Source organism: Bemisia tabaci, chromosome 9, assembly GCF_918797505.1.
Source record: "Bemisia tabaci chromosome 9, PGI_BMITA_v3".
Taxonomy (NCBI): Eukaryota; Metazoa; Arthropoda; class Insecta; order Hemiptera; family Aleyrodidae; genus Bemisia; species Bemisia tabaci.
The window spans coordinates 36,263,913-36,289,111 of NC_092801.1; the positions used below are offsets into that span (position 1 = coordinate 36,263,913).

The 25,199-nt window shown below is 39.5% G+C and overlaps 1 protein-coding gene across 3 annotated transcripts in view; it reads right to left on the reverse strand.

Annotated features, from left to right (window-relative positions):
• Positions 1-25,199, reverse strand: part of LOC109036100 (orexin receptor type 2) — a 553,272-nt gene that overhangs the window by 371,669 nt on the left and 156,404 nt on the right. The window lies entirely within an intron of this gene.

Sequence of the window (25,199 nt, forward strand, 5' to 3'; positions counted from 1 at the left end):
TTTTTGGGCCCTCTGTAACTGACTTTCCTTAATTTTTTAATTTTTGCACTTTGAGGGTCTTATGTACTTTACGGAATGCATTGATTTCGTCATTTTCGGTCTCTATCCAGGTCGGAATACTAGTCTACACTTTAATCTGCAGGTCAATTTTGGTTAAAACAGAGGATTTCTCGGCATTCTACCTCAAACCCACTAAAATCGGCCTTCATACTTATGTTCAAGCATATGTATTTTGACTTGAAAAGAGACCAAAGATGATACATTCCGTAAAATATTGACCTCCAAATAATTAGTTAAAAAATCAGGAAATTCAGGATGGGCTCAAAAACGGCCCTTATCAACACCCCTCGTTTCGAAAATATCGATAATCGATCATTCACGGCTCGCTACTAGTCAACATGTGTTGAATTGCCCAAAAATGCACTTTTATATTCTGGCGACTGGCACAATAAAAGTTCAATTTTACGAGCTCACCTTATTCAAGAGATCATAGGGAAAATCGTACCAAAAAATCTCGAAATTTAACCTGCGCCAAATTTCTTCTTCTTCCGTGTCCGGAGTAACAGACATATACAAAAAAGATCATTAATAAAATGTATTTAAAACCTTGTTATAAAATGTATTAAAAGAAATTTAAATTTAAATCTGGGAGCTCCAGTGATTAGCAACATTAGTTGCAGCGTCATTTGCTAAAATTAGGTCATCCCTAGTGCAGACTGATTTCATTCGAGGACATCCTAGGAGAAAGGAGATGTTCAAAATCCTGGGTCTCTCCACATTCACATCTGTCGTCGGTGCCATATCCCCATTTCACCATGTTCGATTTACAGCGGGTTGTTTCTGTCCGTAGTCTGTTCAGATTCTTCCATGTGCCAAACGGCAGATGGAAACCTGCGGATCCTTCTTCTCTCAATTCTACGATGGGGTTTGGGGTTTTCTGCATCCACAATTCTATTCGACGTTCAGTGGGAGTGGTTGCGAGCTGAGCAGTTGTTTGTATGAAGCTTTTACGGGACTTTAGTCTTGACGGTTGCACTTGGTGTTGAGACATTGGGTGTCGATCATCTAGAGCCTGCTTTTTCCTTTCAATCTCGGCTGCTACGTCTCTTCTGATGGCTGGTGGTGCTACTCCAATCAGTGGGTAGACTTTGTCGATGGGAGTTGGTTTCAGGCAGCCGGATATGATTCGCGCGGCTTCATTAACTGCTCAATTTTTTCCGCCATTTCACCTTAAGCGCCTGAAAATTTCAAGGAAACATATTCATAACTTTCCTCAAAAATAAATATTTTATCGAAGGAAGTCCGGCAACTCTCGAATGTTGATACGGCGTTTTTCTTTAGCACGGCAGAACATGTTTCACTGTACTAAAATTTAAATTCCCCAGGACAATCACATACGTACAATGAGATCCACGGCCACGTAATAAACTACATGTAATAGTAAGTATACATGTACTTCGCTGTAGGACCTAAAAAGAAAAATAAATATGAAAATAAAAACTCCAACGATTGGTATTACTCTATTATTCTAGTAAGTTCATAGTTAAAGCACGCCAAGGCCACGTTGCGTCGCGTTGAGCGTTGACAGCAACATAAGAACGCAACAGTACAAACTTATAGGATACTTATGTTGCCTACCCAAAAATTGAAGGCGTTTTGAATTTCCTTGCGCAACTAAAATGGGACACATGTAAAGTTCGGATTCTCGCAGATTCACGTAAATTTTTTGTGTTTTTATCCGAAGGCAAACACTCTGCTGCGATATATGATAATTTAGGAAGTATCTGTCCAACGAGCACCTTTAATTCGCGTAGTTTATGTGCCTATGTGTCTGTACAGATCTCCTTTTCTTGAAATATAATTTCTACGTAACCAAGGCCAACTCGGAATTGATGAATTGGATTTTCAGGTTTCTTCCTTGGCCCGCTCGTCGCAAACGCGTCAAAGTACGTAAACAAATTTAAAACAAGTAAAAGTTGGTAAAACACAATTACAAAATTGCGTATCTAGCAATCTGTCAGTTTTTATATCCCTTGATAAGCCGTTCAGGATATTATTCAGTTTAAAAACAGAGGAGCTATTTGGCAAAAATTTTGATAGGACGCTTCTTGGGTGAGAAAATGGTGGGAAAATTTGAATCTAAGTTAGAGGCAATAACCTATCCATATATATGTTTAGGCTTAGTTGGTTCATCAATTTAGTCGAGAGATGTCTCAACACAGTCTTCGAAAGGGTCCCTTGGTGCGTATGCAAGGATGATGCGCCAGGTGTCCCTTTTACTGGCCAAGGAATGCCGCATCTGATCAATGAGTGCGATAGAAATGGACGATAAATCAAGGTAAGGACCGGTTTAAGTTGTCCAGTCTTGCTCCCCTTTAACCGCGCAGTGCTTCCATGGGTTTTGAATTGCATTAAAAAGCAATAAAGTGACTTAGCCGTCAAGAATTCACACTACTACCATGCACGGAAAAAATATGGGCCCGAGCCTGTATTTGTATTTGTGTGTCTGATGTGTTTATGTACGTAAGTATATTTTTATTGTTGTTGACAATGGGTCAGTCGCTGGGCACAGAATCGTGTTCCGATGCTCGATTTTTGTAGATTGGCTAAAAATAATAAGATCTATCCAAACAACAACTTTCCTCTACGTTCAATATTAACCGAGGTACCGCCTTTTGAAAAGTCTGGTTTTGTACGTCATCTACCGTGGCAGTGACACCCTTGATTTCTTCCACCTTGGTTTTATCCAAGTTTTACGTTGGACAAACGGTAAAAATGTGCGTCTCATCGATTGATGAAAGCAAGATGGAAGAAACCAAGGGTGTCACCACCGTGGTGGATGACGTCAAAAACCTGAACATTCAAAGGGGTTATAGGACATTTCGTCAACGATTTTTTGTCCGCGCACCTGCTTTTCCCAGTAGTTCACGTCCACGCGTTTTTTTCGGAAGGGGAGTTATGGTCCACTTACCACTTGAGACCCAAAGTTAATTGGTCCACATGTAAATACAAACGACAATTGCTTACAACGTTTATGGATGAAAATGTTTAATGTCATGGAAGAATGAGGGTATATTTTTTTTTTTTTTGTATGTTTGCTCCAACAGAGAAAATATACAATTGAGATGTTTGGTAAAAATGAGGGAGCGTCATTTCCATGAGAGAAAATTCACTAAAACTCTCTACACCTCTTTGGTGCAACAGGACTTAATTATCTTTCAAGAAAATCCCATATTTTTATACCTGAACTGGAAAACCTTTTGATTTGCCTCAGCCAAAGGATCTCATATTTTTCCTGTGCATGATAACTTCACTTCGGCACTGGTTTGCCGCAGCGCTTCGAGCTACTATTTCGCCACGGAGGAACGGAGCTGTTGCACAGTATCATACGAGATGGAAGGCACCCCAACGTATCATGATTGATGGCATCTTTCAAAAGCACGAAGTTCCTTCGCAAATGAAATCGAGTGACGACAACAAAAAGAGAGCGGTAGTCGAAAAACTTACTGTCCTAGTCTCTGTATTTAATATCGTTTAGTATAATTTTTAACTTCATTGGAGGAACAAGGGACCTACTTTAAGGAGAAATATCCTCAAATTTACCGCCGAGAAGATTTCCCTATGAGTTAATAAAGAAAATAATGTTTTCTTAAAGAAGAAAAGATGCTTATATAAAAAGGAAAGTCCCTTACATTAAGCAGAAACCCGCTTTTGTTCACCTATTTTATTCTTAATTCAAAATAAAATCTTCTTGTCGGCATACTCAAGAATGTTCCTTTATCTCTCTTATCTCGACTTATTTTGCAAGGAAAGTTCCGTACTCTTAAAGGATAGCTGTCATTCTTATTGTTGGTTAAGGTATGTTGGAGTACCTTCAATTTCGTATAATACTGAGCAACACCTCTATTGTGAAATAATGAAGCGCCGCCGTGGCACGTGACACGCTGCGGCGCGGCCAGCCAGCCAGCACGGAACGCGCATTGGCGCCTACAAACCTAAGGGATACCTCAAGCATTGCGCAATGCTTGAAGTATCTGCTTAGGTTTGTAGGCGCCAGTGCGCGTTTCGTTCTGGCAGCACGTCGCGTCGCATCACTCCGCTCTATGCTAGGGCCTATCATTTAAACTCGCGGAGTCCACGTTTTTCAACTCATGATTTTTATTATATGTTTGCACAATCTGCATGGATTACTTTAATTTAAATTGATAAAAAATATATATGTATTTAAGAGAGAAAAATGTAATGTGTGTTTTGTAAATATTAAGGTGTCTCCTTGTCGTATTTAATGCTTTTCAAAGCACATTAATTTTTTCCTTTATATTTTGTGCTTTTACTGTGCTGCAGCGTGGTGTGAGCGCAACCAAACGCTCAAAATAGGACGTATTTGACTCTGAAAGATCGATGTACAAATGGGCTAAAACCGAAGATTGCGTGCTTCTCGGTTTTTTCCCTCTTTTATTCATTCGTGCATAGTTTCTTTCGACACAATTACTGCTCATTGACTTTAATATCGATGCTATCGCTTAGAAAAGGTTTTACAAATATTTGCCACGTTTTAAAAATGTAAATGTTTTTAAAATAAAGTAATATTTTCAATTAAAAAAAAGGTATTTATAACGTTTATTTTTCATCGAAAATTTTAAGGATGGAAATAAAACCAAATATTCACCCATAACTACTTAAAAAGATTGATCAAAAGAAGGAAATAACATTTCATTTAAAAAATGAGTTACCACAACAACTCTCCTGTCTCTCTCAATTTTCTCATTTCATTATTGTCAATATAATTTTACATACGGACTGAAATATGACACTTGGACCAAGTCACCGTTGCTTTATTTCACGCGTGGACGTAAACTACTGGACAAAACAGGTTTTTCGTTTGAGATTTGGTTATTCATATTTTCCCTTGAAATTTTCAGAAATCTTAGATCAAATGGGCCTACTGCAAACTTTTGTTATAGCAAAAATAAGATTTGTTCCTAGATAATGTCTCAAAAATCACGATGAACGCCATCGGCAAACTCTGAAATGCACTCCTAACTTCACAATATGCGTAGAAATTTGCGTTTTTTTTTTTTTTTTTTAAGATTCCCGGTTCAAAAAGGATTTTATATTACAGGGAACATTTCGTTAGAGGAGTTGTTCCATTCAATCCCTGCTCAACATGGCCGACGCCTCCGCGTGCAAGTTGAAGAGAGCACGAGGTCAATCAAGCCGAATATCTATCAACGCGAGAAAAATGTGAAAGTAAACACGCCGATTGTGATCAGGTGCAGTAGCGTGGCGTGAATTGCGATATATCGATTGTTATGCCATTTAAACCTATGGTAATGAATCGATTATTAAGGTGTTCGCTGCGAACACCCTGTCTATAGATCCTTTTCCATAGGTTTAAATGGCATAACAATCGATATATCGCAAAGCACGCCACGCCACTGATCAAGTGGTTAGAATCATCGTCCACATGTGTTTTGGCGGATTGAAGTCGGCTGTATTGAATATTGCGTAGTATCCTTGTGAGCAAGGGGTTGGATTTTTTTTTTTTTTTTGTGTGTGTGGTTTCTCGTGGAGATAGAAAATTTGCGTACAAATACCACGATTTAATCAACTCTCGACAACCTCACAATGTTTTCGTGTATCTCAACATGAGATAATTCGTCCCATTGTGAGGGAGGAATAAGCTCAAACAAACAATGTTATGCAGGTTCGACCAGAAAAATAATGAAGAATTTCAATTTTTTTGTAAACTAATAGTCGTTTTTACAAGACGATTGAAAAATAATGAACAAAGATCTTATGCGAGTAAAATTCGCTAAAGTTACTTTGGAATTTTCTGTTAATGGGCCCGTCCTACTAAAAACAGACTCACGGCATTACACCGCGGATTTAGATACGCCGGAATCGTCTTGAGGCATATCCTCGGCTAAAAGAGGTTGGATGGAATGACTCCTCTAACGAAATGTTCACCTGTGCCACGGTATCGTTTTTTAGACGGGAAGCTCGAAAAGAAGCAAATTACTTATGCAAATTGTGAAGTAAGGAGTGCATTTCAGACTTTGACAATGTTCTCATCGTGATTTTTGATACACTTTCTATGAGTCACAATTTTTTTTTTACTCTAGCAAAAGTTTGGAACAGGCCCATTGCAAAGAAAACTGCCTGAGAAATTTAACAAAGAATATTGAACATTTTTCTAGTGAATTCTGTTTTTATTATGAATTAATCCGGCAACGTCTAAATACTCATACGGCGGTTTTCCTTAGCACAGAGGAGTTGCTAAATTTAAGTAGGTGATTAAATTTTTTAGAAGATTAACGTTTGTGCGGATTCCTTCAAAATTTTTTTAGGAATTTGCTACATACTATGCAGGAGATTCACTGAAATTAGTAACAAAAATTCGGAAAACCGTTTTCACGTAAAAATTAAATTTTCTTTTGAAATTTGGTGATCATTTGCAATGTGATGCTTCATACTTATATAAAACTCCACAAAAAACACAATGATGTTTTCTCTGATTGATTTTCCGACCAATTTTAAGCTAACTTAACCAGTGGCGTGGCGTGCTTTGCGATATATCGATTGCTCTGTCATTTAAACATGCGTAGAAGGATCGATTAACAGGATGTTCGCAACGAACACCTTAATAATCGATTCTACACCATAATTTCAAATGGCAAAATATCAATAATCGATCGTTCACGCCTCGCCGCTGAACTTTACCCTAACTTTTGATACAAAACGGGGTAATAAAAATAATTTCAAGATTTTCCGATCAGGCTGGGTGATAAACTAAATCTATCTTAAATGGACTGCGTTTAGCAGAAAGGAACAAAGTTACATCAGTAATTACCAAATTCAACAGGGAAATTTAATTTTTTACAAGGGAACGTTTGTGCAGATTCCTTTGAAAATGTTGAAAAATTTCCTTCTTACAATGCAGAGGATTCACTGAAATTTGCAAAAAAAAAATCGCACAACAATTCTCATGTAAAAAATTCAATTGCTCAATGGACTTTGGAAATAGCTCTGTATGAAGACTCTCCTCTCTCTCTCTCCCCCTGTCCAGGTAGAGTCGGACTTAAAGACTTTAACAAACAGAATAGCGTAAATAATGGAATGATACAACTATTCAAGCTTCGGTGTGTTGCACAGTATTATTCTCAATTGAAGGCGTTTTTTCTTTCCTCGATTTGGGCTTTTCTCCTAATCTCACTCCTCCTACTCTGCCGTGTGGACATTCGAGAGTTGCCAAACTTCCAGTAAAAGGCTCATTTTTAAGGAGAGTTGTCCCTTGTTTAGCAGACAGGAACCAAGCCACATTAGCAATAAATTGCCAAATTTAATTGGGCGATTTGATACTTTACACGAGACGTTCTAGCGGATTCCTTTGAAAATGCTGCGAAATTTGCTTCATACTATGCAAAAGATTCACTGAGAGCGCAAAAAGTTGCACAACCTTCTTCAAGTAAGAATTTAAATTGCATATTGAAAGGAAATTGGAATTTGGCAATAGCTGATTTGCCTTGGTTTCTCTCTGCTTAACGCGGTGAATTTGGTATCTTGGCAATGGGGGAGGCTTTTACTTTTGGGCCTCCGTCCTTCAACTACATTGCCATGCTAAGGGAAAACGCCGTATGAACATTCGAGAGTCACCAAACTTCTTTTTTTAAGGAAATTTATGAATATTTTTCCCTGAACTGCCTTCTTGTGTAAATGGTCACTTTTATTACTTGAAAACCTAAAATTTTCCAAGTCTGGTGCCCCCCTCCCACGGAGGATTTTGAACGGTTGCGCTTGTAGCTTTGAAACTATGTTTGGAAGAGCACGTTTCAGGAACTTTGGGTGCAATTGCGAACGAAATGATCGGAGGAAAAATTTTCATAAGTTTGACGGGAAAGTTGTGTTTTATCGAAGGAAATTTAGCAACGCCTAAAGGTTCTTACGGCGTACTTCCTTAGCAATGCAGTACTGTTCTGCCTACGCGGTGGATGTTCAACAACGAGTTGAGTATTTTGTTTTGCAAACAAACCGAGATTTGATACACGTGATTGGCTCATTGCGCTACATACGGTGCCTATATAGACCGGATATATGGCCATTTGTGTGCCGGTTTTTCATCTGTCGCGAAAAGTAGGCTGATTCGGTGCGCGTACTGCCGTAAGTAAATAAAAACAAAAATGTGTTTTTGGTGAAATTTTATCCGCAAAGAGTATATTTATTTGGCTGTATCTCTTGCGTGCAACATACCTATTGGATACATACCGAACGGAACTATTTTCATTGAGACATGAGCCCTGAGACCCATAAGAATATACGCATAGCAGGGCTCACGTCATAGTGCAAATAGTTCCGTTTGGCAGAAATACGTCTAATTTATCTATGGCAGATGCAAACTTAATGCTTTTCGGGCACTCGGGGGGAGCAGGGTGACCAAATTAAATGAAAAAGAAAATCTTGAAATTTCATGTGAAACATATCATATATGTGATAATATGTGATAAATGTGAAATGTATCATGAAATTTCAGGAATGTATGTGAATGATATTGAAAAAATACAGGTTCTCTTTCATATTTCGCAAAATGTAAACATTGTGACTTTCCTCTATTTTTGTGTGTTTGAGTGTGGGTTGGGGTTGCATACTCTAGCCCCTGACAAATACGAAATATTTCATAGCCTCGTGAATTTTCATGGAATATCCACTGAAATTTCGGATGTTTCATTTCTTTTCTACGTTTCGTTCCACCCTGGGTGCGATGCTTGAAGTATACCGACAGTTTTGCAGGCGTTTCTCGAGATCGTTTTTCAAGCTAAGTTCAAAGTATTGGAAATTTCCTTCTGGGGGATGAGGTCCCTTTTCACAGATCCGGCCACAGTATGAAGCAATACAAATCTATCTCATATCCACGAAATGAAGACGAATAACGTGAGCTCTTTTCCGTCGACTCAGAGATTTTAACACACAGTAGGAAAGTTGGATCGGGCGAGAGGCGTGGTGCAACTATCCCGACCTCCAAGAAAGCAAAATTGCATTCCCAAGAAATGAAGGAAAATTTGAGGCATTTTCGGCTGACTCAGAAACTTTGACGCATGAGTAGAAACAGTAGATGAAGCAAAGCGCTCGGTAAAACTATTTCAAAGAAGATGAAATTGCAAATCCATAAAATGACGGAGAACGTGAGCTCTTTTCGGCTGGGTCAGAGACTTTAACGCATGGGTATAAAGATGGATGGAGCGAAATCCGTGACACGACTTTCTTAATTTCCAAGAAGATTATCCCAACTATTCGGTTCGTCAAACCCAGCTTTTCTTTTTAACCAAAAGTTCGGTTCGCATAACCGATAGATGCTATCGCGGTTGCGTTTTGGACTTGCAAAATATTTAGTTCAGGTCCAAAATCGGCAGAAGAGGGCAGGACTTTACTTCAGGCTCTCCGGAGGAATATTGTCACTTACTGCTGTTTTGCCTAAAATTACGTCATTTTTCGCGCACTTACGACTTTCTCACCAGTCTCGTTTTCATACAATTAAGTTGAATTTTGCTGTTTTGGATATTTTACATAAGAATGAAATAACTTTTACATAAGGATCAATGGTAAAATCGCAAATCCCTCACACATGCAACATCTCCATTAATTAGGCACTTTGCTATTTGGTTAATGTTTCCAGATCTCTATATTCAGTTGCGTGGAACCGGCCCTTCGAGAGTACAAGAGACAGCTGGGAGAAGCGAAACAACGGCGGGGGCCCCCGAAAAATCTGGTCCCAACGTCTACATGGCCCCATATCCGGGAGCGCCCCAAACTACCCCCGCACCCACCGCTTCCACACGACGTTCTTCATCCTTCTCTGCCCCCCTTCCGGCCGTTCATCCCCACCCTCCTCCTATCCCTCCTCAACCCCAAAAGCTCCTCCAAAACCCTCTAAATTTTCCACCCCCACGACCCCAAAAACTTCTCCCAAATCCTCTAAATCCTCCACCTCCAACACTCCGAAAGCTCGTCCCAAAAACTCTAAAACTTCCACATCCAAGATTCCTGCTACACCCTCTGGTCAAACTCAAACATATACTGTGAGACCAATCGTGTGGCTTCCAGGAACTCGTCCGCCGCATTCGAAGTGGGAGATTGGGGAATCAAGCGTTGGCAAGAACGATTGATTTTACAAGCGATAGAAGTAACCATCTGTAGAACTCGGGCGTTTAAATTGGGTCGTCCACAGATTTTGTAAGGCTTTTTTCCGGATTTTTAGACCCCCCTCCCCCCGTAAGGCACTCATAAGGCTAGCCTGGGCCCCTCCCAAATAATTACGTAAGGCTGGTCAGACCAAAAAATGGTGTTGAAACACATCAGTATTGTTTTAAATATCACGGATCGCTGGTAGAAGATCATGAAAAAAGACATTTACATTGAAAAAAAAAACAGTTTTTCAATTAAAAAAGTTCAAAAAAAAAAAAAAAAAAAAAAAAAAAAAAAAAAAAAAAAAAAAAACATTAAACGTCTAAAAAACGAAATTTGGACTAGTCAGTCTTTGAATTAACGAAATTCCCTCCTTCTCAATGATAAGCGTTTGGCTTACGTAAATCAGCGCTTGACCCCCCCCCCCTCCCCCGTAAGACACAGTCAAACTATACCTTTAGAATCAAATAATCCAATTTCACTTATTTTATCCGTAGTCAACAAGCCACAATTCCACATTGAAATACGTTTTAATTTAACAAACATCGGTGGCAAATGAGATGAGATAGCGATTTGACTTCCGTAGTACATCACTTCCATCATTTCCCCGCCATTCCGGCGCGTTTGATATTCCTCCGAGTCTTGGGACTTTTCAAAAATGGGTTCATCCGGGATTTTGGTTCGAAAAATACGCAATAAAGCACCACGTAGCCTTCTCACCTGGTACTTTCAGAATCGTTATGTATATATTCTTAAGGGTCTCAGGGCTCATTACTTAATGCATATAGTTCCGTTTGGCAGAAAAACGTCCAAGTTAGGTTTGAGCTGACGTACGATGAAATAAACTTTTGGCAGAGGCAGGACACGATACCATAAAATATTTACATATCGTGTTGAGGTTTATTTTCTAAGTACACATATTAGAGCGCGGCAGTTCGAATACTATGTTTTAATATTATTCATTCGTTGTAATGTGGAATCCAAAAATAAAGGAGACACAAATTCTTCAAAAACGTAAGTAATTTTATTTTATTTTATCTTATTTTTTTTTGTCCCTATCAATTAGCAATCGTCGACTGATTGCCTTTTCCTCTTTGTTCTGATAAAATCATTTATGAGACGCTCGTGGGACGGGGAGAATAAGACGGCCTAAGGGTTGATTTCCAAAGAATCAATTGAAATTCAGAGTAAGGAGGAAGTCATTAAGACTATTTTTTGGGGGGAAATTTTTCTTTGAAACATCGTTTTGTTATTTTTCTCACACAAAAAAATGTAAACATTGAGAATTAGAAGAATAAGATAGGTAATTATATGCTTAAATTCAAACGTCGATTCTTTCTTACTGAATGCTTCGTGGCAGCTCAGACACTTGCCATTGCGTGTAGTAAAATCAGTGAATCTTTAAAGGTCGTGCTCTTAAAGTTTTTTGCCACTTAAGCCTTCACTACATTGATGCGAATTCTTGAAATTTTATGAGTCAGCCCGCATGCTACTTGAAAATGGCCTGCAAATGCCGACGACCTGTGACATATTCACTGAGCCGATATTTCTGACAATGGGCCTGTTGCAAACTTCAACTAGAGCAAGGAATTGTCTCTTATAGAGAACGGCTCTAAAATCACGATGAGCGCATTAGGAGTGTCTGAAACACACTCCTAACTTCATAATCTGCACAAGAAATAGTAATCGTTTTCTCAAGTTTCCTGATTTAAGGACGATACTTAGTAGGTACGTTCGGAGGACGAAGCTACATTTTTAGTAAAATACAAACTTCAGCTAGACCAAAGAGCCATTTCTTACAGACGATGGCTCAAAAATCTCGTTGACCGCATCGGGCAAATCTAAAATACACACCTAACTTCACAATCTGTCTGAAAAATATGCGTCTTTTTTAAGCTTCCCGTTCGGAAACGATACTACGGAACAGGTGAACATTTTTTTAGAGGAGTCCTTCCATCCAGCCATTCCGTATCAAGATGCCACACAATATTTAACATGACTGACGCCTCCGTGTGCAAATCGCGGGAAAGCACCACCATCTCAAAGAAAAGGTGAATTTAAACACGTCGCCTGATAAAATCCCGTCTCTTCACGTGGTTTTAGGCGGGTATGGCGTCGGCCATGTTGAATATTGTGTAGCATCCTAGAACGGAAGGGTTGGATGGAAGGACTCCTCATATGAAATGTTCACCTGTGCTGTAGTGTCGTCCTGAAAGCGGGAAACTTGAGAAAACTAGAGTCCCTTTATACTGAGAGTCAAGACGATTTGAATCCATTTCTGATTGGTTCCCGTATTTTAGGCCTTCACAGTGTCACAAATGGGAATAAAGATCACCTTTCCACCGATTGCAAAGATTATAATCTGGAACGGACCGGGGAATTACGGGTTCGGCAAGGAACAAACGGAATGAGGGAAGGAACGAAGAAAGGAATTCGAGAATGGGCCGATCAAAGATTACGAAAAACGTTCAATTTCTGTAATCTTTATTCCCGTTTGTGACTCCATGAAGGGTGTTGTCTTGACTCTCAGTATAAAGGGACTCTAGAGAAAACGATTACTATTGTGCAGATTGTGAGGTTAGGAGTGGATTTCAGACTTTCAATACAAATTCACAAAAACGATGAAAAACCTGAGCCCGACATGGTGGTGGCCGGGATCTGAGGGGGGAAAAATCTATTTTAATCTTAATTTTAAATTTTCATTGTAACATTTCCGACTGAAAATGACTCAGATTTGAGTCGAAACGTCTCGGTTTTTTTAATTTTGTACTTTAGCTTTGTTTCCCGCCCCCTCCTTTTTCTACTGTTATCGTTGTCTCGGGCTGCTCCATAAAAATTTCTATCTATTTCGGACTTTCCCGATGCGCTTATCGTGATTTTTAGGACATTATCTGTTAGATAAAACTCTTCTTTTTCCTCAAGCTGAAATTTGCAAAAGGCCCATGGAGCTGATACGTTGATCAGTGAGGTGCCATGCTAAATATAGAATATTTTCCATAAATTTAACGTTGGTTTACGTATGCTCGTCCTAAAGAATTCGTCCTAATGACGTGTGTAGTCTAGTAACGTGATGTATAGCGTGCATTGTCGTGTTCAGGTGACGTCATTTGGCATAGCTTACAGAATCAAAGGGCGATACGTTAATCAAAATTTAAATTAGGAAAGAACTAAAATTAGAAATGAAATTTTATTAATATGACCCTCTTTTAATCTTTCATATGCAATTAATATATTCTAAATCCATGAAATAGAACTGCAAAAACTCGTTTCTGGGGCGTGAGGAAATTATCCACCGCACGGCGGATCGAGTCAATGGGAGAGGTAGGACATTATTTAAAAATTTTAAAAGCGTATGACTTCATTCATATCAAATGTTGATGTTTTAAACGTAGTTTAAGTGGTTTTCTTGGAAAATTTTCTGTTTAAAGTACCCCTTAAAATGAAAATTGTGACGATATGAACGCGACATTTTACAATTTTTGGTAAACATTTCAATGTCCAACTTCTTCCAAAGACTCACTCCACTGTGCGCTGGTGACGTTGGCGAAAAGTGCTTGCCATTAAAAGCAGCCAAAAGCTTCATGCATCATCGTAGAGTCGTCACAAACAATCCGATCGCGTCAATAGACGCAGATTCGGACTTTTTTTATGACGTTCACGCCAAACCACAGCGCTCGGGATTGCAGGCTATGAGGAATATTGACGGCGTAAGTCCGCAATCACATATCTCGTTTGCGGTGTCTGAAAATCTCCGCCTCTATGTTATTTTTTTTAAGAAGAACGAATTGACATCATTTCTTGAAGTTTATGCAGAATTTTCTACAAAGAAGAAAAATCACGGCAGTTTTAAAGAATCACCGTTGAGTATTTTTCCGTTTGAAAAGTAAAGTACATGTATGACAGGAAGTCTGCGACGTCGCAAATCGAGTTATGTGATTGCCGACTTACACCGTCGATATGAATTTTTCTGAATGATAATGGACCGTCACTTGCGATGTCGAAAATAATTTGTACTTCGCCGATTCTGCCGTGCTGAGGAAGAACGCCGTATGAACACCCGCGTGTTGCCACAATTCCTTCTGTGGAACATCCATTTTTGAGGAAATTTATGAACATTTTCCTTTGAAATTTTCAGATACTGTAGATTGTATTGCGACTGAAATTCGCTGAAAAATGAATGGGGAAGAAATGTACTTAAGTTTCCCTGAAAATTCGTATTTTGTCAAAAGAGATTTGGCAACGCCTGATGGCTTATACGGCGTTTTTCCGTAGCATGGCAAAATACCAGCGTGAATTAAGTATCGTGGGCAAAAAATGACTGAGGGGGAGAACAAAAAATGGATGGTTCGAATTGCGTCGATTTAAAACCTCCTCTTTCCAGAAAGTTGAACCGAACAATTTTTCTTGCTCCTCTAGTTTTTACGCAATTTCCATCTCCCCTCGCCCAGATCTAAATGGCGCGACTATTTAGTATAGGCTGTCGTGACAGAATACTAGCCAGTTTAGCATGGTCTCACTTGTCCACTCGAATTTTGCCCTGTGCGATGTTATTTTCTGTAGTTTTACTGTGCATCGTTGGATCGGTTGTTGGTACCTATCCGCCCGTTCCTGACGGAGTAACCTATGAAGTAAGAGCAGATTTTTCTCCTACATCTATATTTAAAAAAAAGAACTACATTGCTACATTTGCTGAAAATTTGAACGCCACTCCTACCACCATTGAAAGAACTTCCATTAATTTAAGGTGATTCGACAGTTGCCATTTTTCGTGTCAGAGGGACGTGCGATGTATCGCATCAATTCGCTCCATGATTTCAGCTACTTGTCATTTTTTTGAATTTTGAGATCGCACTTCTGTTGTCATGAGACTGAAGAATTCACTAACCAATTTTGACGTAAAAATTCAACGTATTAAAGGCTCGGACTTTTAAGAGGTAAAATATTGCATTCGATACTGATATCGAAACTGCACTTAAATGCAAAATTTTTCCTCTAAAAAACCTCGCCTTTTTAACTGTGTTGGTAAAAATTGGATTGCATTTTGAAAAAAGGAACCACAAGCATTCCAATTTCGCTAAGATTATGCAACATTTTTCCCCTTGCAAGTAGAAACTGATCATCGAAACAAGTTTTATCTTTACTCCCAATAAACTATGAATTTCAGACAAAAATCACATTCGTAAATTTATTTTTCTTCGTGATATCTGCAAGTTCTTGCAAAGAATTCAAGTTGCACAATCTTGCAACATTGGAATGCTCTTGGTTCCTTTTTGCAAAATGAAATCCAATTGGCAAGTGAATTCTTTAGTCTCCTAACAACAGAATTGCGATCTCAAATCTCGAAAAAAATACGAGTAGCTGAAAGAATGGAACCAATCGATGCGATATATCGCATGTCGTTCTGACACAAAGTATGCGGCGTCCATCGAATCACCTTAAAATTAAGCAAGAATATAATATGCTGACATGTTAAGGAAAAACGCCGCATGAACCCTTAGGCGTTGCCACATTTCCTTTGGTAAATCATGAATTTCCGGGATAATGTGTTCATATTTCTCATCTAATTTTTCAGATAATTGTGTTCGCAATTTCATCAAAAGCTCCTGAAAATTTAAAGGAAATACACTCTCCTACTTAATGTTCCTAAAAAATAAACATTTTAACGAAGGAACTTCGGCAACTCTCGAATGTTCATACGGCGCACAGTGAATCGAGTCAGTTAGAGAGGTCGGACATACAATTTATTACTAAAACTGCAAATTTTTATGTTTATTTTGTCACATTTCAACTTTTAAAGGGTGCCACGAGAAGAAAATTTCACGAAGAGACCAGTGGAACCACTTTTAGAACCTCAAACATTCGTATTAACGGAGTTATCGGCGTTTAAAGTTTCCAAATTCCAAATAAAATGTTTCCGACCTCTCCTATTTATTTAATCCACTGTGCGGCGTTTTGCCTTAGCAGGGCAGTACACCCCATAGGACAAAAATCAAACAAGACATTTCGTCAGATGCGGAGATGCCTGTGCATGTTGTCACTTAATCGTTCAGCTGACGGTATGTTAATCGTTCAGCTGACGTTACATCTTAACTTCATCTTGTTTTAAAGTTGTTTTTCGGGATTGGGTGCTGAACTCATTGTCACGGGATTTATCGACGGTGAAACTACCAAACCACGTATCTCGGTTTGCGACGTCGCAGACTTCCTGTCATACTTTATTTTTTAAATGAAAAACTATTTAACGTCCAGTCTTGAAAATTTCTGTGATTTTTCCTCTTCGCGCGGAGAAAATGCTGTGAAAATTTCAAGGAATGATATTGATTTGGTCTACTTCCAAAAAATAAAATGTGAGCGTAGATTTTTAAACACCGCAAACGAGATACGTGGTTTGGTAGTTTCACCGTCGTTATTTTCTTCGTATAACGTTGAGAAAAATTTGTCTGGTATTCCGTTGCTTAGCGGCATCGATTGAACCAGAGATAATATATTTTAGAGACCTCATATGGTTACTTCAAAAATTAAATGCTCCGATTCTGCCGTGCTGAGGGAAAAGGCCGTACGAACATTCGAGAGTTGCCACATTTCTTCTGATAAAATGTTCATTTTCGAGGAAAGTCATGAATATTTTTTAAATTAATTTTCGAGAGCTTTAGGTAAAATTGCAAATAAAATTATCTGAAAAATAGGAAGAAAATTGTTCACAAATATTCCCGAAAATTCCTGATCTACTAAGGGAAATTTGGCAACGTTTTGAGGCTCATACGGCGTTTTCCCTTAACACGGCAGGATTCGCCTAATCATGACTGGTGATCCAAGGGTTGAGCAATTGATATAACTCAACCCTGCGACCTAATTTGTGAAAAATCGCGTAGCAAAGTAGACACGCTCAAATTCATCATTCATCATCAGGCAAATTTATCCGATTTTTTGTTCCACAAGCATAGGCGTACCCAGGTCATTTTGCTTGATAGGGCCTGCCCCCCCCCTCATCTCCGAGGGGATCCCTGGGTGATCCTTTGGTGACCGAGGGATCTCCAACAACGAGGGGGGTTTGGGGGACCTGAACCTCTGCCGGAAAATTTGTGAAATTTAACTCTATTTCGACGCATCTTATGAGGATTCCGTGATAAAAATTTTCCATTAATTTCTGCACATAGATTGTACGCTGATTTAAGTAAGTTCAGCTGGAATTACTTTCGAATTGTTACGGCGTTCTTTCTTAGCCCGACAGTATATCCCTCAGATTGTTAGTCTGGGGTCTCTGAAATATATTGTCTCCGCTCTGGGGTATCATTTAGAGTACCTTTATAGACAGAGTATGGCCATTCGTATCTTTTTACTACAGGACAACTGTTCCGCTTTTTGATTGGTCAACGAGTTTTTAGGCTTCATGATGCTCTTAGGGCCGTATACAAACAAACAAGATGGCGGCTCACCGTAACACCGATAAGAAGCTAAATTTGACAAAAATTTCAATTATGCGGCAGTAACAATTTAAACTAGCATATCTACGAATAACACACGAAAAAAACACGAAAACGTTGTTAAATCGCCTTTCACCTTTATCACAGGAGGATGTAAGATGTGCATAACCTCTATCTTGCTTGCTGATAACAGCCATCTTGTTTGTTTATTTACGGCCCTAAGAGCATCGTGTCAGCCTATTCGCTCGCGACCAATGAAAAACCGGAACAGAAATGGCCATACTCTGTCTATATAGGTACTCTAGTATCATTCAGTGGCGTGGCGTGAATTGCGATATATCGATTGTTATGCCTTTTAAACCTATTGTAAACAATCGATTATTAAGGTGTTCGCTGCGATCCTAGTGTCAGGCGATCCTGGTGTTAGGATCGATCCTTTTCCATAGGTTTAAATGGCATAACAATCGATATATCGCAAAGCACGCCGCACGCCACTGGTATCATTTCGTATACTAAAGGCAGCTTTCCTTTTCCAGGCGCCATTTGTGGATCTCCTCAAGTGGGTTGAGTCAAAAGACAAGTGTACAGGGATCCCAGTTAACGGGTGGGGAGGAAGAAGTGCGAATGATGTGGCGGATTTGCTGAACGAAGGGAACTTAGAGTGTGTGCAAAGAAACGGCCAGCTCCAGAGAGACGTCCCTGACTTTCGCCGCGGAAGATGCTACAAAGGGGAAAAGCCAGGTTGCTGTCTGGTGACAGAGGGAAAAAGCAAAATGTATCGATGTTGCGTCACGGTGGATCCTTTGTTACCGACAGTTTTCGCGAATAAACCACAGGTGAGCATGTTCCTAGTGAAACTCGACTTCGCGCGTCACCAACAGTGACCGCCTCCAAAGGATGGGATTCTCGAAACTATATGCGTTTGCTTCGCTTCCCTCTGCACAGGCTCACGCAAGGTGACGCACTGAAAAATAAATTCTCGGCGTTTTTACCAAGGTCCGTTGGTACCTTTACCATCTCACTTTTTTTTACCAATTATTGGTAATTTTACGAAGACAGACTAGTAAGCTTACCTAAAAACCGGTATTTTTACTGTTTTTTTTTTCAGGTAAGAATACCGCTTTTATTGGTAATCAATTCTCGGTAACTTTGCCATTTTATCTCGGTAATTCTACCGCAGTCGATAAAAAATATTGGCGTTTTTACCGGGGATCAGTAAAATTACCGAGAAAGTCAATAATTTTACCGAGATTTCTTGGTAAAATTACCAATTCCATAAATGGTGATTTTACCAAGAAAAAACTGGGATCAAATAGAACCCTGAATTCTTCGTAATTTTACCCTTTTCTCAGTAAATACACCGACATTTTTTTTTTCAGTGCGAGTGGTCTGCCGCGATCGCGAAGAGAGCGGCGAGTGCAAAAATGAAGCTTTCAGAAAATGTTAAATAATGTAAACAATGGAACGATACAACTATTCAAGCTTCCGTGTGTGGCGCAGTATCATTTTCAATTGAAGGCGCTTTTTCTTTCCGTGAACCGGGCTTTTCTCCTGACCTCATTGCTCACTCCTCCTCTGTCGTGCTGGGGAAAACTGCCCTATGAACATTCAGAGTTGCCAAATTTCTTCCAGTAAAATGCTTACTTGAAGATTTATGAATGTTTTCTCTTGAAATTTTCAGATAGTGTAGATGTAGCTGATCGATTTTGTCGGTCGGTTTTTTATTATCCAGGCTATTTCTAGGAGTCTTTCGGATGATCCTGGCAATTTGACAAAGAACGGAGGTCCATTTCAATTAAATTTTCCGGTCAGAAGCTTCTGGGCCCGTTCTCTCAAAACTTTATTTTTGCACTTACTGAGCAGTAAGTAGTAAGAGAGCTCTTTGCTATCCTGGTAGTACCGTGCCAAGATAAAACATCGTATGAGTCACCACACATACTCTGATGGTAGTAGTAATACTCTGCCGCGCGCTGAGGAAAAATGCCGAATAATTTCGACGGTTACAAATTCCCCCAGATTAATCATGTATTTTTTAGGGGAGTTACTCATCTTTTTCCTTGAAATGATCAAGTATTTTAGACCGAACTGCGAACAAAATCTCCTGAAAAATTTGAAACAAAACATTCAAACAATTTCCAGTAAATTCAGTTTTTCTTGCATGGAATCTGACAAAGCCTAAAGGCTCATACGGCGTTTTCTCTCAGCACGGCAGTATTTGACTCTCATTTGTAAAATGGCCCCCTGGGGGCTGATTGTTGAAATCGATAGACAAAGCGATAGAGAAAGAAGGCATAAGGAGTATGAAGCGATCCTATTGGTCGTAACGGGTGGTTCCTATAGACTTAGAGAGAAAATCATGGACTAACTATTGGGTCTCTCGTGGGTTGCCGTTAGTTAGTCTAGTGCCTGCCTCCTTTGTCCATAGGAGCCGCCCGCTTCAACCAATAGGATCCCTTCATATCCTTTTTGTCATCCTTGTCTATAGCTTTGTCTACCAATTTCAACAATCAGCTCGCTGGCATGGATCAATGTTTTGTCGATTTTGAATGGTCTGCGGCAAAGGAGCATACCTTTGTCTCACTTATCATGGATTATACAGCGCTTCCATACGGAATTTTAACATTAAAAAAATAATAGCTCGCGCATTCTATACCGAAAAATCGCTGCCTCATTTTCACAAAACCTTCAGTTGAGCGGTTTTGTTCTTAAGCCCTCGGAATTCCTAGACGTAAATTCCACAAAATGATACGAAAGCGATACCACATTAAAAATCCGGCGACACTGTCGTAGTAACGTCATGTTGATCGAGAATCTTTTTTGCTCAGCATCATGATGATTTTTTTTTTTTACTACGGACCAGACTGCTGGAGTGTGTTTTTTGGGTATAAGTGTGACTTTTTTCGTGCACAGACTGGTTTTCAGATGTATTCCCGCTCAGAAGAATTTCTCTCTAAATTTTCGAGGGGAATTATCGTTTTTTTCCCCCTGCTGTCCACCAAGGATTCGTAAAAAGGGTCAGACTGGCATGCGATGTATCACATGGATTGAGTAAAAACTCCAGGCAGATTTCGGCTTTTCAGCAGAAAAAATAGGGCGATGCCTCTTGCGCATGAGCCTAGAGAATGAAATAAAATTTCAAAATTCAGATAAATGAAGGCAGTATTTGTCTGAGTAAAACCACCGCACTCGTTACAGAGGCTCATTACCGTGTCGAATGCGAGGTTTGTTTCCTAGTACGGGTTCTTCTGCCATTTCTGTGAATTTTGCAATTTTTTGGTTGAAAATTATACTCTGGGCTCGTGCGGAGGGGGGGGGGGTGGGTATCGTCCTTTTTTTGGCTAGAAATTAAAAATCGATCGAGGTTTTTACTTAGTCGATGCAGTCAAAAGGTCCGGGAATCGAATCCTGGTAGCGGCGTCAAATTTTCAAGAAACTGACGAGTGGATCTGCAGAAACAGATTCTACTCGGCCTTAATCCCTGAAAATCTGAAAAGCCTAGAGCATGGATGTGCTTATTCTTCGATGTCTACGGACAATGAAATACCGTCTGAAGTTGGCTGAAGGCGCTAGACACAAAGCCGATAAACCAGCAGAAATAAAAAATAAATCACCACGTAATCTACTCACCAGGTTCTTTTCAGAATATTAAATAAAAAATACGAGGCTTAGTGACCCATTCTGGTATTACCAAAATTTTAGCGACAGTTTTTAACCAACACTCATGAAAGAGAGCTGCTTGTCATAATAATATCTTTAAATTCATACATGACTTCCAAACATCGAAATCTCAAACTTCTAGGCTTTACAGGATAAAAACTACGCTTCGAGGATAGAAGGATAAAAAATTCGGGTCTCATGCACGAAGTTTTCCCAGAAGCGGATCCAGCGATTTGGTAACACCGGGTTTCCTCCATTTAATCCTATGTTGAATAATCGATTCTTGTCGCGGCACTTGGCCCCTCCAAGAATCGATATATTTTCAAGGGTTTGAATGGGGAAAACTAATGTTGCCAATTTGCTGGATCCACACTGAAAAAGAATTCTCGGCGTTTTTACCAAGTTCCGTTGGTACCTTTACCATCTCACTTTTTTTACCAATTAGTGGTAATTTTACCACGACAGACTGGTAAGCTTTTACTGTTTTTTTTCAGGTAAGAATACCACTTTTATTGGTTATCAATTCCCGGTAACTTTGCCATTTTATCTCGGTAATTCTACCACAGTCGATAAAAAATATTGGCGTCTGTACCGAGGTCCAGTAAAATTACCGAGAAAGTTCAACAATTTTACCGAGATTTCTCGGTAAAATGACCAATTCCATAAATGGTAATTTTACCGAGAAAAAACTGGGATCAAATAGAACCCTGAATTCTTGGTAATTTTACCCTTTTCTTAGTAAATACACCGAGATTTTTTTTTTCAGTGTGTAACTAAGTTTTCTGCTGTTTGGTCTCTTTTCCAGGTCTCTATATTAAGTTGCGTGAAACGGGCTCTTGATAATTACAAAGATGAACTGGCGGCTATAAAAGAACAAAAAAGGAGCCAACCAAGACTCTATGACTGCCCCCCCAGACCCCCCACACCCTACACTGAACCCCGTTGGCACTTCGGACCCCCTCCAGAAAAGTACCGAACTACCCCCGCACCTTCCACCCGTGTGTCCCCTCGCTCCTCCTTCACCTCCCCCACTTCTTACTCCACGCCTAGAGCTCCTCCCCAACCCCCTAAACCTGCCTTCAACCCACCCCAAAGACAACCGGTTCAGAGCAAACTGGTTTCAGTGAAACCGAACAAAGAACAAATTGGGGTTAGAACTGAGCTGATTTCCGAACCTGGCGAGTACAGCGGTGCCAGGAAACAGAAAAAGAATCAGAAACCACCAGGTCCAGGAAAAAAACCAGGACCCCTCAAAATCGGTTCCCCGAAGCGTTCTTAAGGCAAGGGGACGGTAGCCCTAAAATCGAAAATGAGGTAGTATTTAAAATTGAAGCGGGAAGGTATAAGAAGCAAAATTGCTCCGTCCAGAATGAGAAATTCGCAAAATCGGCAGGTATATGAATGATTGTAAGTCTGACTGGTGACGTCATGCGCTCCCGGTGCGACTGCGGCAACTGCGGTAGTGTTGGGGATTTTTGATAGATTTTTTCACAAAATCGATTCTTTCAATAAAATAATCGGAAAAATCGAATCGATTTTTCTGAGTCGAATAATCGTGTGAATCGATTTTTATTCGCAAAATCGATTTGAACGAAGAAAGACGGATTTAAACCGAGTTTCCACGGAGAAATTTCTCTCGGCGCGCTAATTTTTTCCGATTTTTAATCGTTTTTTCTTTAAAAAAATCAATGAAAAATCGAATTTTTAAAAAATCGAATTTTTAAAAAATCGAATTTTTAAAAAATCGATTTTTCTTGGTTGATTTTAATCGAATTTATCGATCGATTCGATTAATCGATTACTTTGAAAAAATCCCCAACACTTCTGGCGCGTTCGCTGTCTAGCGCCGCGAGGTCACCTGCGAGACGGAGTTAATGACGTCATGCGCTCAGCTGTTTTTTCGCGATAGCGGCTCAACGAATGCAGATATTCGCAATTATTCCTTTAAGGAATTCCCTGGTAAAAATTGGCGATAGGAGCTGCGTTTCAAAATACCATAGGAGTTCTTATAGCCGACTGAAGAAGACGGTAGAAAATCATATGGCTGGCTGTAGAAAGTGGGAAAAATCATATGGCCGGGCTACACGAAGCGGTACAAATTTATACAGCCGGGCTATAGTTCCTATCGCCGGGTTTTAAACTTTTTTGCCTGGCTGTTGCTTTTTCGCCATCGGCTATAAAAGGCTGTAAGAAATTGTGTAGAAATTCTTGTGCTTCAATCCTTAAGTTTGTACGGAATCACTTTAATATTTACAAAACTTACATTATATTTTCCTTTACTACATATTTTTTTTCAGCAATTAAAATGAGAATAATCCATACAGAGTGTGCAAACATTTCAAAAGTCATGAATTGAAAAACGCTGACTCCACGAGATTAAATATTAGAGCCTAATACAAAGCGGAGCGGCGGCGCACTGGCGCCTACAAACCTAACAGGGATACTTCACGCATTGCGCAACGCGTGAAGTATCCCTGTTAGGTTTGTGGTTTGTAGGCGCCAATGCGCGTTTTGCGCTGGCTGCCCGCCTGCCGCGCCGCAGCGTACTATGGCGCTTGAAGCAACTATTTCACACCAGAGGTATTGCACAGTATCATACGAAATTGAAGGCGCTCCAACATATAAGGAATGGCAGGTATCCTTCAAAAGTACGGAGCTTTCCTTGCAAAATAAATCAAGATACTACGGCCCAAAAAGAGAGCGTAGGTCCAAAAACTCACTAAGTCCTAGCATCCGTAATTAGTAACGTTTAGCATACACTTTATCGCCAGTCTCTTGCTTAATCACCATCGGCTATAAAAGGCTATAAGAAAATGTGTTGCCGGCTATAGAAGCTATTGGAAATCTTACAGCCGGCTGTAGGTCTATGGTATTTTGGAACACAGATTCTACTGCCAATTTTTACCAGGGTTCTTTAGTGATCCAGTTTAGGTTTGTAATCCTTATGTATATATGTATGATCTTTATGTATATAAACCATAGATAGTTTTTCTTTTACTTGACATTGTATCATAGCCTCATGGCTTTATAACGAAATAAATATAATTATCGAATTATCTTATTAATTATCTAATTATCTTATTAATTATCTAATTATCTTATTAATTATCTAATTATCTACAAAACCACGTATCGTCGTTTGCGAAGTCTTGGGTCATACTTTATTTTTTCTTCAGAAAACTAGGCAATGTAATAGATGAACAATTTCCTTGACATTTCTTCACATTTCGCAGAATATTCTGTAAAAATGTCAAGCTAAAAAGTCGGCTTCCTTCTCTTCGAAAATATAAAATAGGAGCAGAGATTTTGAAACAACGCGATGGAGACACGTGGTTTCATTTCGTAAGAGAAAATGTAAGTTCACATAAATGAAACAATGAAACAAGATGGGAGAGCCCCGACGAGGTGTCGGGAATGCAAATTTTAACGTTAGATCACATCTGCCATCTGAAATTTCCAAATTTTGCAAATCTGACCGAAACTTCTGGTTTTTGGTTTCCTTCATTACTCATTAAGACTTTGCAAACTAAGTCTCTTTTACAAACTGATTGCCGTAGACACCAGAGGCGGATACAGCAACTTGGCAACACCGGATTTCCTCCATTGAAACCTATGCCAAATTATCGATTCTTTCCGGAGCACCTGGCCCCTCCAAGAATCGATAAATTTCCATGGGTTTAAATGGAGAAAAGGCAGTGTTGCCAATTTACTGGATCCGCCAATGGTGGACGCACGCACTGAAAAAAAACTTCTCGGCGTTTTTACCGAGGTCCGTTGGTACCTTTACCATCTCAATTTTTCTACCAATTATTGGTAATTTTACCACGACAGACTGGTAAGCTAACCTAAAAATCGGTATTTTTACCATTTTCTTCAGGTAAGAATACCACTTTTATTGGTAATCAATTCCCGGTAACTTTGCCATTTTATCTCGGTAAT